General features: G+C 42.3%; 1 long non-coding RNA gene across 2 annotated transcripts in view; it reads left to right on the forward strand.

The window, feature by feature from the left end:
- Positions 1-5,499: 5,499 nt before the first annotated feature.
- Positions 5,500-15,761, forward strand: part of LOC120379866 — a 100,797-nt gene continuing 90,535 nt past the window's right edge. For both annotated transcript variants that reach the window (XR_005587620.1, XR_005587621.1), the window contains exons 1-2: positions 5,500-5,601; positions 8,953-9,119. This is a non-coding gene — a long non-coding RNA (uncharacterized LOC120379866). The remainder of the gene's footprint in view (positions 5,602-8,952; positions 9,120-15,761) is intronic.

A 15,761-nucleotide genomic window follows, 5' to 3' on the forward strand; every position in this document is an offset into this window, starting at 1 on the left:
ATTTTAAACTCTATGTGATAAAGAATGAAAAGCCAAGAATGTTTGTAAGAAGAAACAGATTGAAACAAGATATAGAGGGAATAACAAATAAAAGAAGAGTAGATTAGGCAGGACAGTGAAATAAATCGCATTTGTCTTTTTCATCCTCTGTGTTTAGTCTCAATATGCATATGTCTTACCTCTGGTGCTTCTACTGGTACACTCATGGGTTTATTAATTGCCTCTTAGTTACAAGGAGTCATTCCTGCTGGAACTCTGAGTGAGTGGTAAGTTTCCAAGACTGAGAGGGTCCTATTTTGATAGCCTTCTTTTTGGAAAGAGGAACTGTTGAACAGAATTGTCAAAAGACGCATTATCAGAGCATGAAGAATGAGGCAGGAAAATATCATCATCATTGCATGTGTAGAAGGGCGATGATGTAGGCTGCCGTGGGAAGTATCATTTCTGGCTTCAACAGGACAGGGAACCAGAGACAAAGCTCTGTTGCTCTGAGAACATGTACATTGGCGATTAGTATTTGTAGGTCTACAGAATTTGTTTGTTTTAAAAAAGGCCTGCATCTTACCATGTGGTATGTAGCGGTTTCTATGGTAACTATGCATTTTTATTGAATAGAAAAAGTTGTATAAAACAAAAAGGCATGCATAAATTAACATTGTACAAATTGCTGCAGTACTGGATTCTCAGTCCATTTGTTCACATTTTTGTATGTTGGTAAAGAAATCCACATATAAGAGAGTAATCTCTCCCTCATTTTTCTGGGTATCAGAGAATAAATTGGGGCTGCTAAAGGACAGTGGAGGGTTTTGCTGATCCTGTAATTCAAAAAGAACATTATTCAGATGCATCTGAAGAAGTGAGGTTTTTTACCCATGAAAGCTTATGCCTAAATGAATCTATTAGTCTTTAAAGTGCCACCGGACTCCTCATTGTTTTTTTAACCAAAACCCTGTGATTCTCAGTTAATAATCTGGTTCCAACAGCTGAGCCTTTAACAAAACCATTAAATATCACAAGGCTTCTGATAAAAATCATAAACTGACAACACTGTTGATCACCCTTTTCTGGTGAAAGTCACAGATTGCTAACTGGAATTATCATTGCTTTGTCAGACAAGCAAATCTGCCAACATATAGGAAAAATGTAATAGTCCTCCCAATCCTCAAAAAGCAACACTATGTACAGGAGACTGTTTGGACTATCAATCTCTCTCCAATTCCTAGGGAAAAATTGGTGAGAAAATAGTGACATCCAAGTTATTTGTAACTAGATTTGGTCAAAATTCAGAATTTCCCCGCTGTTGGAAATTCCAGGTGTGACCCTATGCCCCATATTCTTCATAGAGATATAAGATATCCAATGAGGTATCATTGGAAAGGTTAAGATTTACTGAATGTGATTATCTTATTTGTATGCATGTACCATTTCTGTATCTGAAGTTATGAATATTGACTATGTAACAAGTGTTTACTCAAGGGGAACACCCACCAGACAGTATGCAATTAGCCTGGATGGGCCACTGGAAGGACCATAGGACTTTGAAGATGCTAATCTCCCTCTTTCTGAGAAGTTTCCTGGGATGCTGCTTTGACACTGCCGGATCAGGTGATCACGTCACCTGGTACTGGACACCATCTTGGAACTTCTAGTGTTTTTCCATTAAGAGGGGTTTGGGGTCAAACTGGGAAACAAAGTATACCCACCATATGTAAATCCTATTTAAGGCTGGGGAGTGAGTTAATCCGGGCTCTTCTCCACTGCCTCCCCACCCAAGAAGGAAGACTGCTGAAAACACCCAAAGAGATAAAAGAACTAAGCTGGGGGTGCGAGGGGTGGGAAGGGGGAGGTAGGGGCTGAGCACTGGTGAGAAAGGTCTAGCCTGTGAAAGGAATACCTGGAGATTTAAGCTGCAAGAAGTGCAGTTTACCTTCAAGAAACTCTGCAACCTGCACAAAACAACATTTAGGGTGAGGATGTGCTAATATTAACCATTTAATTTAGTGTATTAAGCTTAGGTTGCGTATTTTATTTTATTTGCTCAGTAATCTGTTTGCTATCCCTTATAATCACTTAAAATCTATGTTTTGTAGTTAATAAACTTGTTTTTTGTGTATTCTATAACCAATCTGTGTAATTCATAATGGGGGCACGGAAACTGTGCATATCTTCTTCCACATTGAGGGAGGGAGCGAATTTCATGAGCTTATGCTGTATAGAGCTCTGTACAGCACAAGACAATATAATTTTGGGTTTGCACCCCAAAGGAGGTGTGCACTTAAGTGCTGGGCAATTCCCTAGATGAAAGCCTTCTCATGTAGCACTGATTTCAGTATCAGTGTCATTCTGTAGCTAGGTATGTCCCTACCTGTATGTCTGTGCAGCAGGACAGGGTGAGGGAGCCCAGGTTGGTGGAACGGGCGGGCTCAGTGGAACCCCAGTACATCCTAGAATACTCAAGGAGCTAATAGAGGAGGTCTCTGAGCTTCTAGCTATTATCTTTGGAAAATCATGGACACAGGAGAGATTCCAGAAGACTGGAAAAGGGCAAATATAGTGCCCCTCTATAAAAAGGGAAATAAAAACAACCCAGGAAACTACAGACCAGTTAGTTTAACTTCTGTGCCAGGGAAGATAATGGAGCAAATAATTAAGGAAATCATCTGCAAACACTTGGAAGGCAGTAAGGTGATAGAGAATAGCCAGCATGGATTTGTAAAGAACAAATCATGTCAAACCAACCTGATAGCTTTCTTTGATAGGATAATAAGTCTTGTGGATAAGGGAGAAGCGGTGGATGTGGTATGCCTAGACTTTAGTAAGGCATTTGATATGGTCTTGTATGATAGTCTTATCAATAAACTAGGCAAATACAACTTAGATGGGGCTACTATAAGGTGGGTGCATAACTGGCTGGATAACCATACTCAGAGAGTAGTTATTAATGGTTCCCAATCCTGCTGGAAAGGTATAACAAGTGGGGTTCCGCAGGGGTCAGTTTGGGGACCAGCCCTATCCAATATCTTCATCAATGACTTAGATATTGGCATAGAAAGTACGCTTATTAAGTGTGCAGATGATACCAAACTGGGAGGGATTGCAACTGCTTTGGGGGATAGGGTCATAATTCAAAAGAATCTGGACAAATTGGAGAAATGGTCTGAGGTAAACAGGATGAAGACAAATGCAAAGTGCTGCACTTAGGAAGGAACAATCAGTTTCACACATACAGAATGGGAAGAGACTGTCTAGGAAGGAGGACGGCAGAAAGGGATCTAGGGGTTATAGTGGACCACAAGCTAAATATGAGTCAACAGTGTGATGCTGTTGCAAAAAAAAAGCAAACATGATTCTGGGATCCATTAACAGGTGTGTTGTGAGCAAGACACCAGAAGTCAATCTTCCACTCAACTCCGAGCTGGTTAGGCCTCAACTGGAGTATTGTGTCCAGTACTGGGAACCACATTTCAAGAAAGATTTGCAGAAATTGGAGAGGGTCCAGAGAAGAGCAACAAAAGTGATTAAATGTCTAGAGAACATGACCTATGAAGGAAGACTGAAATAACTGGGTTTGTTTAGTTTGGAAAAGAGAAGACTGAGAGGGGACATGATAGCAGTTTTCAGATATCTAAAAGGATGTCATAAGGCGGAGGGAGAAAACGTGTTCATCTTAGCCTCTAAGGATAGAACAAGAAACAATGGGCTTAAACTGCAGCAAGGGAGGTTTAGGTTGGACATTAGGAAAAAGTTCCTAACTGTCAGGGTGGTTAAACACTGGAATAAACTGCCTAGGGAGGTTGTGGAATCTCCATCTCTGGAGATATTTAAGAGTAGGTTAGATAAATGTCTATCAGGGATGGTCTAGACAGTATTTGGTCCTGCCATGAGGGCAGGGGACTGGATTCAATGACCTCTCAAGGTCCCTTCCAGCCCTACAATCTATGAATCTATGAATCAGGTGGCACCCTGGAGCAGGGGGTCCAACCCATCACACCAAGATTTCAAAGTTTGGTTTTATCTAAAATCAGGACAAAAATTCAAAATCTCATAATTTTTTGGTGAAACAAAATATTCCAAAAATATTTTTCAATCTTATCAAACATGTTTTGTTTTGTCTATTATTTTGATAAATAATTTATTTTATATGACTATAACACAAGTCAAAACAATAAAATAGAAACAAAATGTTTCGATCTTGTGGAAATGAAATATTTTGATAATTTCCTGTGAAAATTTTGATGAAATCAATATGTTCCCAGAAAACATTTCAATTTCATCAAATCTGTTTGGACAGTTATCATATTGGAAAAATCTTGATCAACTCTGTAACTCTGCCCAGACTCCCTGATGCACTGAAACCAGATAGGGGCAGAATATGGGGACCACTCCAATGATGCTGAAAGTTAATTGATAAAGGCCACGTGTCAGGGCTCATAATTCTTTGACTTCCCTGCAGCTTTAGTTATTAGTTTAGCTTTAGATTTCACTGGAAATAGACACGATCAACTGCTTGTCTATGTGAATAGTGGGTTCAGAATCTAACCCTATGTTTCTATGATAAAAACATAATAAAGAAAAAGAGAAACTATCAAAGAGGAACAAAAGCCAAATAAACTTCCCCACTTAATATGTAGTCTATTCCCCATAAGAGCATACAATTATCTATACTTAAAGCATTTAATTGTGTAAGACAATGTAACGTATAAGCATAATATTTCAATAATCATGTTAACTGATTGTTAATATTCAAACCTTTTAATAAAAAAGCAAAATTATCTGCTTACTACTAGTAACTAATTATTGGTATTCATCTCATTATCTCAGCATGGTTATTTAATATGTAAGTTTTAAATCATCCAAAGCTTGTCAAAGAGTGAACTCTGAGTAAAGAACTAGATAAGTGCTCTATTTAAAGAACAAGATGTAATTATAGATGCAGTGGAGACAAAAGAAGAATATATCCCAATATTTTTTATGATATCTTAGGATGGCTAAGAATTGAGTTTCAGCCGACCTCCAGAATTTTCTGGATTTTAGGCGGGTTTAACTTACCCCTCCCCCCAATATTATTTGTACCTTTTTATTATTATTAATATGCATCTTTTATACAACATCATAACTTTTGGATGACTCTGTCAGACTTCCAAATGAAGAGGTAAGGAAAGACAGTGACAAATTGCAAAAAGCTTTAGAGTCATAAGGCCTGAAGGGACGACTGACTTCCTGTATACCAGGGGTCTCAAACACACAGCCCACGGGGTTATTTTCTGTGCCCCCCTCCCTCAGCATTTACCTAGAACGGCTCTAGCCCGACCTGCACCAGGGCAGGGCAGGCTCCCTGCCTGCCTGCCCTGACCCCGCGCCACTCTGGGAAGCGGCCGGAACCTGGGGAAGAGGGGGGCACAGGGGTGTGTGTGGCTGTTGCTTCAGGCACCGCCCCCAGCAGCTCCCATTGGCCACAGTTCCCCATTCCCAGCCAATGGGAGCTGCTGGGGGCGGTGCCTGAAGCAACAGCCACACACACCCGTGTCCCTCCTTCCCCAGGCTCCGGCTGCTTCCTGGAACGGCGCAGGGCAGGCAGGCCAGGAGCCTGCCCTACCCCCGGTGCGTGTTGGGCCGGAGCCCACCTCCCAAACCCCTACTGAACCTCAACTCCCTGCCCTGAAACCCCTGCTGTACCCTGCACCCCAACGCCCTGCCCTGAGCCGCCTGCTGCCCCCCTCACCCCGCCCCCCTGCCCTGAGCCCCCTGCTGCACCCTGACCCCCTGCCCTCACCCCCCCACCACCCCCCACACCCCTCCTGCACCCCGACTCACTGCCCTGAGCCCCCTCCTGCATCCTGAACCTGCTGCACCCTGACCCCCTGCCCTGAGCCCCTTGCTGCACCCTGCACCCTGACCCGAACCCCCTGCCGCACTCCGCACCCCTCCTGCACCCCAACCCATTGCCCTGAACCCCCTCCTACAACCTGACCCCCTGCCCTGAGCCCCCTGCAGCCCTCCTGCACCCTGACCCCCTGCCTTGAGCCTCTTGCTGCATCCCAACCCCCTGCCCTGAACCCCCGCCACACTCCTCACCCCTCCTGCACCTCAACCCATTGCCCTGAGCTCCCTCCTGCATCCCTCCTGCATCCTAACCTCCTGCCCTGAGCTCCCTGCTGCACCCCGCACCCTGACCCCCTGCTCTGAGCCCTCTCCACATCCCACACCCCTCCTGCCCTCCCTGGAGGCAGGGAGGGGTGGAGTTGGGGTGGAGATTTCAGGGAAGGGGTTGGAATGGGGGCAGGAAAAGGGGGGGAGAGGCGGGACAGGGGCGGGGCCTCATGGAAGGGTGGAGTGGGGGCAGGGCCGAGGGCGGCAGGGGGGAGGTGTCAGTAAATGTAGCCCTCAGGCCAATGTACTAGTCCTCATGTGGCCCTTGTGGTCATTTGAGCTTGAGACTCCTTGCTGTGTATCATAGGCTATCAACACCACCCAGCACCTGCACACTAAACCCAACAATAGAAATTAGACCAAAATCTTACAGCCCACAATTTTATTAATGCTTCAGTATTTAGAAATCCTGCATTAAGTATTCTAAATAAATAAGTACAGAAAACTCAATTAAACTATTTTTACGATCCAGGACAAATTGGGTTATTAATACTAGGTGATATCTTGTTTAACTCTACATGTATGCTATGCTGCAGGGTCCCCATAAGAATGTTACAATTGGACATTTAAAAAACTTTCATGGATCTATGTATGTCCATTATGTGAATTGTTTTAAAATATGTGCCACTAAAGGACAAGTTAGGGAACTGTAAACAGGGCCGCCCAGAGGATTCCGGGGGCCCGGGGTCTTCGGCGGCGGGGGGCCCTTCCGTTCCGGGACCCGCCCCGAAGTGCCCCGAAGACCCGCGGCGGGGCCCCCCCCGCTGCCGAATTACCGCCGAAGCGGGACCCGCTGCCGAAGTACAGCCCGGTCTTCGGCGGTAATTCGGCGGCGGGGGGGGGGCCCCGCCGCGGGTCTTCGGGGCACTTCGGCGGCGGGTCCCGGAATGGAAGGGCCCCCCGCCGCTGAATTACCGCCGAAGACCGGGCTGCACGTCGGCGGCGGGTCCCGCTCCGTCTTCGGCGGTAATTCGCCAGCGGGGGGTCCTTCTGCCGCGGAGCGGAAGGACCCCCCGCTGGCGAAGACCGGGAGCGAAGAAGCTCCTGCGCCCGGCCCCACAAGAGTTTTCCGGGCCCCCCGGAGCGAGTGAGGGACCCCGCTCCAGGGGCCCCGAAAAACTCTCGTGGGGGCCCCTGTGGGGCTCGGGGCCTGGGGCAAATTGCCCCTCTTGCCCCCCCCCTCTGGGCGGCCCTGACTGTAAAGGAAAATGTGAGGAACTCTTCTGTTTTTTAGCTTTTGACTGGTGAGGTGCTATAATACCTTGTAGAATGCCTATAAAAGAAAAGTTATATAGCAACATTTTATTGTTTATTCTAAAAAATAGTTCAAAACAGAGAGCTAAATGATAAGGGGAGATGGGAGAGTTTTGAACTTTAAAAAAAAAAGAAGAGAGACCCCTATCCATCAAGAAGGATAATGTTGTAGGTAAGATAATGTATAGGACAAACCTCAGTTCGGCAACTACTTAACTAATTACCTGTACCATCTTTCTTAGGGTTATATTAATGTTGATTGCTTAACTAAAGAAAGGGACTCAATAATTTAATTTATAGAGTTTTATTAAATATCCTTAACAACAACTAATAGTGTAGAATATAAGAGGGCAACAATAGTATTGGACAATGATTTGGCTAACATAAACCAGAACATTGGTCAATATAGCCATTCAGGCTTTCAGAATTAAATCATATAGCCACAATAGAAAATACCATTTATGTTCAATAACTATCTGGAAATGTGACTTTGTATAGATTTTTGATTGTTTCTCACAATAGGGCCTCACTTGTGCTAACTGGCTATCAACTGTGGCGATGCTAACCAAAACTAGATCACAAGACAATTTGGTCAATTATTTATATGCCAGCAAAGAATCCTGTGGCACCTTATAGACTAACAGATGTTTTGCAGCATGAGCTTTCGTGGGTGAATACCCACTTCTTCGGATGCAAGCAGTCATCGGATGCAAGAAGTGGGTATTCACCCACGAAAGCTCATGCTGCAAAACATCTGTTAGTCTATAAGGTGCCACAGGATTCTTTGCTGCTTCTACAGAACCAGACTAACACGGCTACCCCTCTGATACTTGATTTATATGCCAGTTCACCAAGATTTTTTTTTCCAATGGACTGATGGTAGTCATTGTCAACCCTTGTTACCTTTTTCCTAGTGAATTATATTAGCCTCAAGATCTGACTGGCACTCTTAACTATCTAAAATAAACTTCTACATTTATGACAGTGTGTACAGAATGAATGCAGTTCAAAAAGCATGTACACTTTGTGTTATGTTTTCTGTATACACCTAAAGCTTGAAACCACTAAGTATGGTAGGCACATGTACAGTGTTCTATAATCTTAGTGAACAACAGTAATTTATTCAGTTTTAAACCAACCTTACAGCAATCTAAATTGGAACCTGTTACAAAAAAAAGACACACATTGTAACTTTGTGACAATCTTTAAAAAAAAACATACAGAAGCACATAAACTTCCTTACTAATTAGGTATTCTGTTTCAGGAAGTGGTCAGTTGATGGATTTGGGTCATCACCCAAGAGAAAATGTGTGTGTTATTTATCACCAGATCTTTGCTCAGTTGTCAGCTTTCAGCTCAGTTATTCTTCACAGCAGTAGTTGACATGGTGTACACAACTATAGTCTTTTCCCCATTTCACTAGTCAGTCACCTGGATTTCTGGAAAATAGAAAGAGACAGTTAAGAGTGCTTGTCTGAGATAGGTACTTGATGTCACCAAGAGGATTTGCAGGTGGTCAGCTCAGGACCTAAGTCTTCTTCCTTCCAGGTGTCTTCAGTTTTCAGGAAGCAATGTGCTGAAGAGAACAGGCTGTTTTATCCTATTTCTGCTGGATTGTCCAACTTTGTTCCTTTTCTTGGAGGTGCTGGCTTGGATGAGTTAGAAGATGATCCCTGCTTCTTCTGAAGATTCAAAATGACCAGCCAAAAAGAGAGGTAAACTCTTTCACCATCCAATCAGGGAATTAGACATCAGCTTTTGAGTTCTTGCAACAAGGACTGGAATTTTCCAGTCTCTTTATGCAACATATCTTGTCACACCAACTTGTGTAAAGTTAGGCCATAGCTACTGTTGCAACTATCTTGGGACATACATTGAACACTGGCTGGTTTTCTCCACTTAGCGACTTACCTTCTAAAATCACTTTCCGCTGGCGCCTCTATGGTGTATCTTTGCAGATATACTTGCTGGAATTACAGATTCTTCATTAACACTCTGCTAATTGCTGAAATGTGCAGGTTAAAGTCCATATAGTTTATACAAAGTCACTCCACATTCTTTTATGCTCTTTAAACTTGTTTTAAACAATCCATTATATAATGCATTATATAATTGCATTGGAGTACTGCATCCAGTTTTGGGCCTTCCACTACAGAAAGGATGTGGACAAATTGGAGAGTCCAGTGGAGGGCAACAAAAATGATTAGGGGGCTGGGGCACATGACTTACAAGGAGAGGGTGAGAGAACTGGGCTTGTTTAGTCTGCAGAAGAGAAGAGTGAGGGGGGATTTGATAGCAGCCTTCAACTACCTGAAGGGGGGTTCCAAAGAGGAAGAAGTTCGGCTGTTCTCAGTGGTGGCAGATGACAGAACAGGGAGCAATGGTCTCAAATTGCAGTGGGGGTGGTCTAGGTTGAATATTAGGAAATACTATTTCACTAGGAGGGTGGTGAAGCACTGGAATGGGTTACCTAGGGAGGTGGTGGAATATCCATCCTTAGAGGTTTTTAAGGCCCAGCTTGACAAAGCCCTGGCTGGGATGATTTAGTTGGTGTTGGTCCTGCTTTGAACAGGAGGTTGGACTAGATGACCTCCTGAGGTCTCGTTCCACCCTAATATTCTATAATTCTATGATTTCAAGAACTATTTTCCAGCAGGCCGAAACATGTATGAATCTTCCATTTCTGTTCTCTTTGTTTCAATAACAACAGTAGGACTGTAGTATGTGTGGCTGAGCTGAGTCTGTGGATTATTAACCAAACAATTATTACATTTCTGATTGTTCCCCTTTATGGTCAAGTGTCCTTATAAACACACACTCTGTTTGTATTTCATGAACTTGATAGCATATGAGTGCTTGATTGGAAATGTTAGCCTTACTTCTTCACGTTATCACTGAAATTAAAAGAAATCAATATGAATACAAGAGGCAAACCCTGTCATTAAAGTTTTTCAATATTTTGCCCAAAGCTGTACCTCTTATGGTTTACTTCCCTTTTATACATATTTTAATTATATTAGATTCCATCAGGTTCCCAATATTGCTCCTACATCTGGCACATCAAATAATATTAATGTTTGATAATAATTTAATATGGTTTTTAATTCATTAACATATCCACAGACCTGCAAAAAGGGGGAAGGCTCTTTAGGAGCACCAGTGGTATGCTCATGCAGCGGGCTGCAGCAAGTCTCAGTTGCATCTGACAATTGAAGATATCTAGCCATTAGACCGTGGGTTTATTCTCCATATCTCCATTCTCTCTCTCCTAAAATGCCTTGGCAATTGATAAATAATAGCTTATAATTTTGGAGTGTTAGCTACTACAGTGCACTGAAAACTTCACCCTTCATAATCTGAATAAATTCATGCTAGCTGTATACTAGAAAAGCAATGGCCTGAGTTATCAATGTCATCTGCAACAGACTTCACTAGCACATTTCCTTCATGAAGGGAAGCCTGACATTCCACTTTAACATTTCCCTGTGTTTTTGCTCTGTAACTTGCTAATGCCTAATTCTTTGTGCTGTGTTGTAATGTATTAAGCTCAAAAAGTAAGATTGGTAAGAAATCTAGGGTCACCTAGGAACTTGACAATGGACCTTGTGTGGGAATAAAATCTAGCTCCTTCTCCTCCACATGTACATGATCTTTCCATTTATTAAAGGAGCATCTTTATTTGTTGTTAGTGGTATAAAGCCTCTGACAGATTTGACTCCATCCATCAGTGTACAACTGGATTTGTTAGTGATACAAAGCCTCTGATGGATTTGACTCCATCCATCAGTGCAGAGTACATATAAAAAAAATGTCAGCTTGAAGGCCATATGTATTACTTCAAGGTGCCCAAAAGGCATAACTGTGGCAGATTCTCTGTCCATGTCCATTCCATTTGCACTCACCCAGCAAACACAAAGGAATTAGAAACCATCTGCATGTTTTGCACTGAATTCTTCTGGTGTGGTGGAAAACCCCAAATGACACAGAATAAGTGTATTTTATCTCATACACATACTTCCCTGCATCCTGGGTTGAGAAGGGGCATGTTGATGACACAGAAATAAAATGGTAGGTGTGCACCATTCTCTGGATGTCAAAGCTGGTGCAATGTCTCTTGGAGATCACAGCCAGCTGGCACAAGTTAGAGCTGCACCTAGGCTGCTCTAATATATATTGGGGCAGAGAATGAGGGAGATGTAACAGGTTATTTGTTCTCAGCTTCCTTTCTTTTCCACTCTCTCTTGGTGTCTCGGGTGACTCTGTGGGCTAAGCATGCCCTCTAGGGTCAGAAAGAGTCCATATAGCTCATATCCTGCTGTCCCTGAGGCTTCCACTGACTGTCAGGGAAGCAGGCCATGGGGCAGCCAGAGCTATTCTTCTCTTGCAGTATAACAGGCAACCTGTGGGGGAGTTGCTTAGTAGCTGCAGCAGACAAGAGAGACCAGCTGCTCAGAACATTCCAAGCTCATATGAGAGCAGTTCCTGGACTAAAAGGGAGCAGTGGGAGACAATTGGGGAGGTTAGTGCCACTGTCCTCATCCTCTCTAATAAAAGTGCAGATTCAGACACTTCAGCTTCTGAGTGTGGCTCAGGGAACATATATTTTAATTTATAAACCTATATTGATTCTCTTCTTAACACTGTTGTTCTTGAGGGACAGGGTTTAGAACCTCAGGGACTATAAATGAGGACCACAGGATGGATATCCCTGGTATGCAAAGCAGCCGCTTCATTGCAGTATCACAAACAAATTTTTTGGATGTGGATTTTTTCCCCACACAGTATTTCTGCTCCTTCTCTAACATCCAGTTTGCTGCTAATTCTGTTCCTGATGCATGGAAGCAAACTGAATGTAAAGAAAGGTGCCAGTTTTATGCACTGAAAACCTCATTTTTTCTCACAAAATAGGTACGGGAGGGCATTGATGGTGTAAGTTTCCCCAAATTGATATATTTCTCCATGTCAACTTTAACCTTTGGTCACTGGCAAAATTATCATAAGTGTTTCAATCATTATCTACTGTAATTTCCGCCCCCCCCCCGGGTGATAGTCCTCTTCCAGTTAGAAAGGTGACTAACATCTGACTCAGTTTTATATTAGTCACTGAACCACCCATACGCAGCAATGATATTCTGAGCCTGGAACAAACTCAAACCAGTGAGCTAGAGATAAACTGCTTCGTTTTTTGCTGAGTCCTCTGAGCCACCCAGTCCCCCATTTCCTCATGTATGAACTAATGCAGAGTTTCCCAAACTTGGGATGCCGCTTGTTTAGAGAAAGCCCTTGGCAGGCCGGGCCATTTTTTTTGTTACCAGGGCTTCTTTCAACCCAAAGCTCTTGGTAACTTTTACTCTGTGCGAGGAGGTGTCAGGAAATAAATCAGGGGAGACACAGCCATCCGACCAATAGATGGCTGGCACAAACAGGACAACACAAGAGTGCTTTCACTTAAAGCTAAACTTTACTTAGTCTCAAGCACTTACACACGTCCGCAACTGGTTAGTAAAATACCCACAACCATCAATAATTATCAAAGCTGAGTGTGGCTCTCAAGTGGCACAGTGGCAGCCTGTCTGCCGGTGGGGAACACAAGATGTATCCAGAGGGAGAGACCAGTCCTGAAGAGTCCCCACACCTTAAGCTTTTGCCCCCTTTTTATACATTAGTGATAGAATTACATGTCCCAGTGGTCAAGCAAGAGACTCCTTCTGATTATTGATAGGTGTGGGTTTTTCCAAAGTTTTCAGCCTTGAGACCCCAATAGACATTCCTGCTCTTTTAAAATGCATGTATCAGCAACTTCAACACAATTCTTACCAGGAAGGATGCAGGGTCAAGCTGCCCTTTCTGTAGCACCCAAAACTCCCTCCTCTCCTGCCTTTGTCAAGCTGAGATTGCTGAATGGCCAATTTACATCTTGCTGACTAGGCTGCATTTAACAATTAGCCATAGTGGTTTCAAGCACTTTACTGGTTTGCCAAAGTCTCCCTGTACATGTTTACCTGCCGCATCTGCAGATCCGGCCAATCGCAGCCCCCACTGGCCGCAGTTCGCTGCTCCAGGCCAATGGGAGCTGCTGGAAGTGGCACGGGCCGAGGGACATAATGGCTGCCACTTCCAGCAGCTCCCATTGGCCTGGAGCAGTGAACCGCGGCCAGTGGGAGCCGCGATTGGCCAGACCTGAGGATGCGGCAGATAAACAAACCTGCCCGGTCTGCCAGGGGCTTTCTCTAAACAAGCGGCATCCAAAGTTTGGGAAACACTTAACTAATGAATAACTTTCATGGAATGTTTTCCTCTTTATTTTCAATAATCAGTGTTCAAGCTAGGATGCCACGCATTAAGTCTCATAAACTGGGAGAAACTGAAAAAATACTGTGTAATAGCTTTCTCTGAAAAATCTCTAATATTCTTGTGATTTCAGAATGTAGGTCAATGAGAGGAAGGGTTAGTGGCTTGAAAAATAGATTTTTATTCATTTTAAAACTCCTGACACCAGTTTTCCATAGTTAAAAACAACTTTTTCCTAGATGTTTGTTGCTTTTGTTTTACATCTTGGAAAGGATATAGAACCCAGGCATCTGAACACCATCTGGAAACAAAGCAGTCAAATAACTCAATGTTATGAAACAATTTGTATTCTTTGCATGTGTTCACTGATTAAAATCTATTATATGAATAGTTTTCCAGTTGATGGTAACGTGTGTTCATCATGATAACATCTCCATTGCTCTAACCTGTGGGATTAATAATAGAAGTGCTCATTATTTTTATCACTGATAGTAGTGGCAAACATTAATTTATATTTTTCATTTTGTTTACAGTTGTAACTAGCCTACGTTGCTTGTGCAAACTCTGATCTCACAATAAATTATGCAATAAATTATTTCAGGTGTTTTCAGCATCAGAATATAAATTAATGTTGATTGTTGAGATTTTGTAAATATTAAAAATGCATTCAAAACATTTCAAAGTCTGTGTTTACTAGAAATATGGCAATTTTTGGTTTATTTTCCTACCATAAATTTGCCTTGACTTCATTACTCTAATTTTTATCTAGAACAGACAGAAACCAAGGTACAGTGAAGATTATTCTATTTTTATTAATATATCCCACTTGTACTACTTATAAAGAAAAAGCTAAAGACATTCAGCTATTTAAAAACTGGGGTTGGGATCCTGATTACACTAAAACCAATTAGGAATGGGAATTGCTCTTTCATGAGCATAAATTCAATCTAGTGTCCATAAATTAAACCTGGTGGGATGATTCACACAATTGGAATATTAAAATCAATGGTTATAACCTATTTAGGATGGATTGAGTGGGCAGAGGAGAGGGGTAGTGGCAAGATATGTCAAAAATGGCATTACCTGTTTCCACGTCACTGACAACCTGGAAGAAAATGATCATACATGCTTATGGATCAATGTCCTAGCAGATATAGCACAAGATGGGTACTAATTGATGTATGCTACAGGCTACCAAATCACACTAGGGAACAGGATGACCTCATCCTTATGTGCCTATCTACAATGTGTAGGAAAAAAACGCTGTGTGATCAGGGGGGACTTCAATTTGAGTAGCACATGCTAGAGATCTCGTACTCCCAGTACTAAAACATCCTTGGAGTTTCTAAACTTAACTGATGACAATTTCCAAACCCAAAGTGTTGCAGCCAACACGAGGGAGTTTAATATTAGATCTTGGCCTAACAAATAAACAGGGATTAATCACAGAAGTAAAAAATAATGGTATCTTAGGTACAATTAATTGTGACTTGATCACATTTATAATGTGCAAGTAGAATAAAGTGCATACCAGTAATATATATAGGGCTAATTTTACAAAGCCAAAAACAATTATGAGCCAAATCAGCTGGGAGGAAAAAAATAATCAGAAAAGAGTGAGTGATAACTGAAGCTTATTTAAGATTAACTTTTAGTAGATGTTGAAAAAGCCAAAATCCCACAGTTGAGGATGAGGGCTGTGCTGGTTAAAAAACCAACCCAGTGTAGAGGGGAAATAATTGCAGCTGTACATAATAAAATAATAAGATTTAATAATAAAATAAAATAATTAATACATAAGGAACCCAAGGGACACAAGGAGAAAGCTATGGCCAGAAGAATTCAGGACAATAATAATAAGTTTTTAAATATATCAGGAACAAAGAGACACTTCACAATGGTGTAAGTCCATTCCTAGATGCAAATGGTAGAATTATCAATAATAATACAGAAAAGGCAGAATTGTTTTACAATTTATTAGGTTCTATATTTGGGGAATCAACAGATTCTATAGTCTCATCATAAGTCAATGATAACACTCTTTCCATTACACAGTAGCTACTAAA

The sequence above is a fragment of the Mauremys reevesii genome, linkage group 1 (genome assembly GCF_016161935.1).
Source record: "Mauremys reevesii isolate NIE-2019 linkage group 1, ASM1616193v1, whole genome shotgun sequence".
Lineage (NCBI taxonomy): Eukaryota > Metazoa > Chordata > Testudines > Geoemydidae > Mauremys > Mauremys reevesii.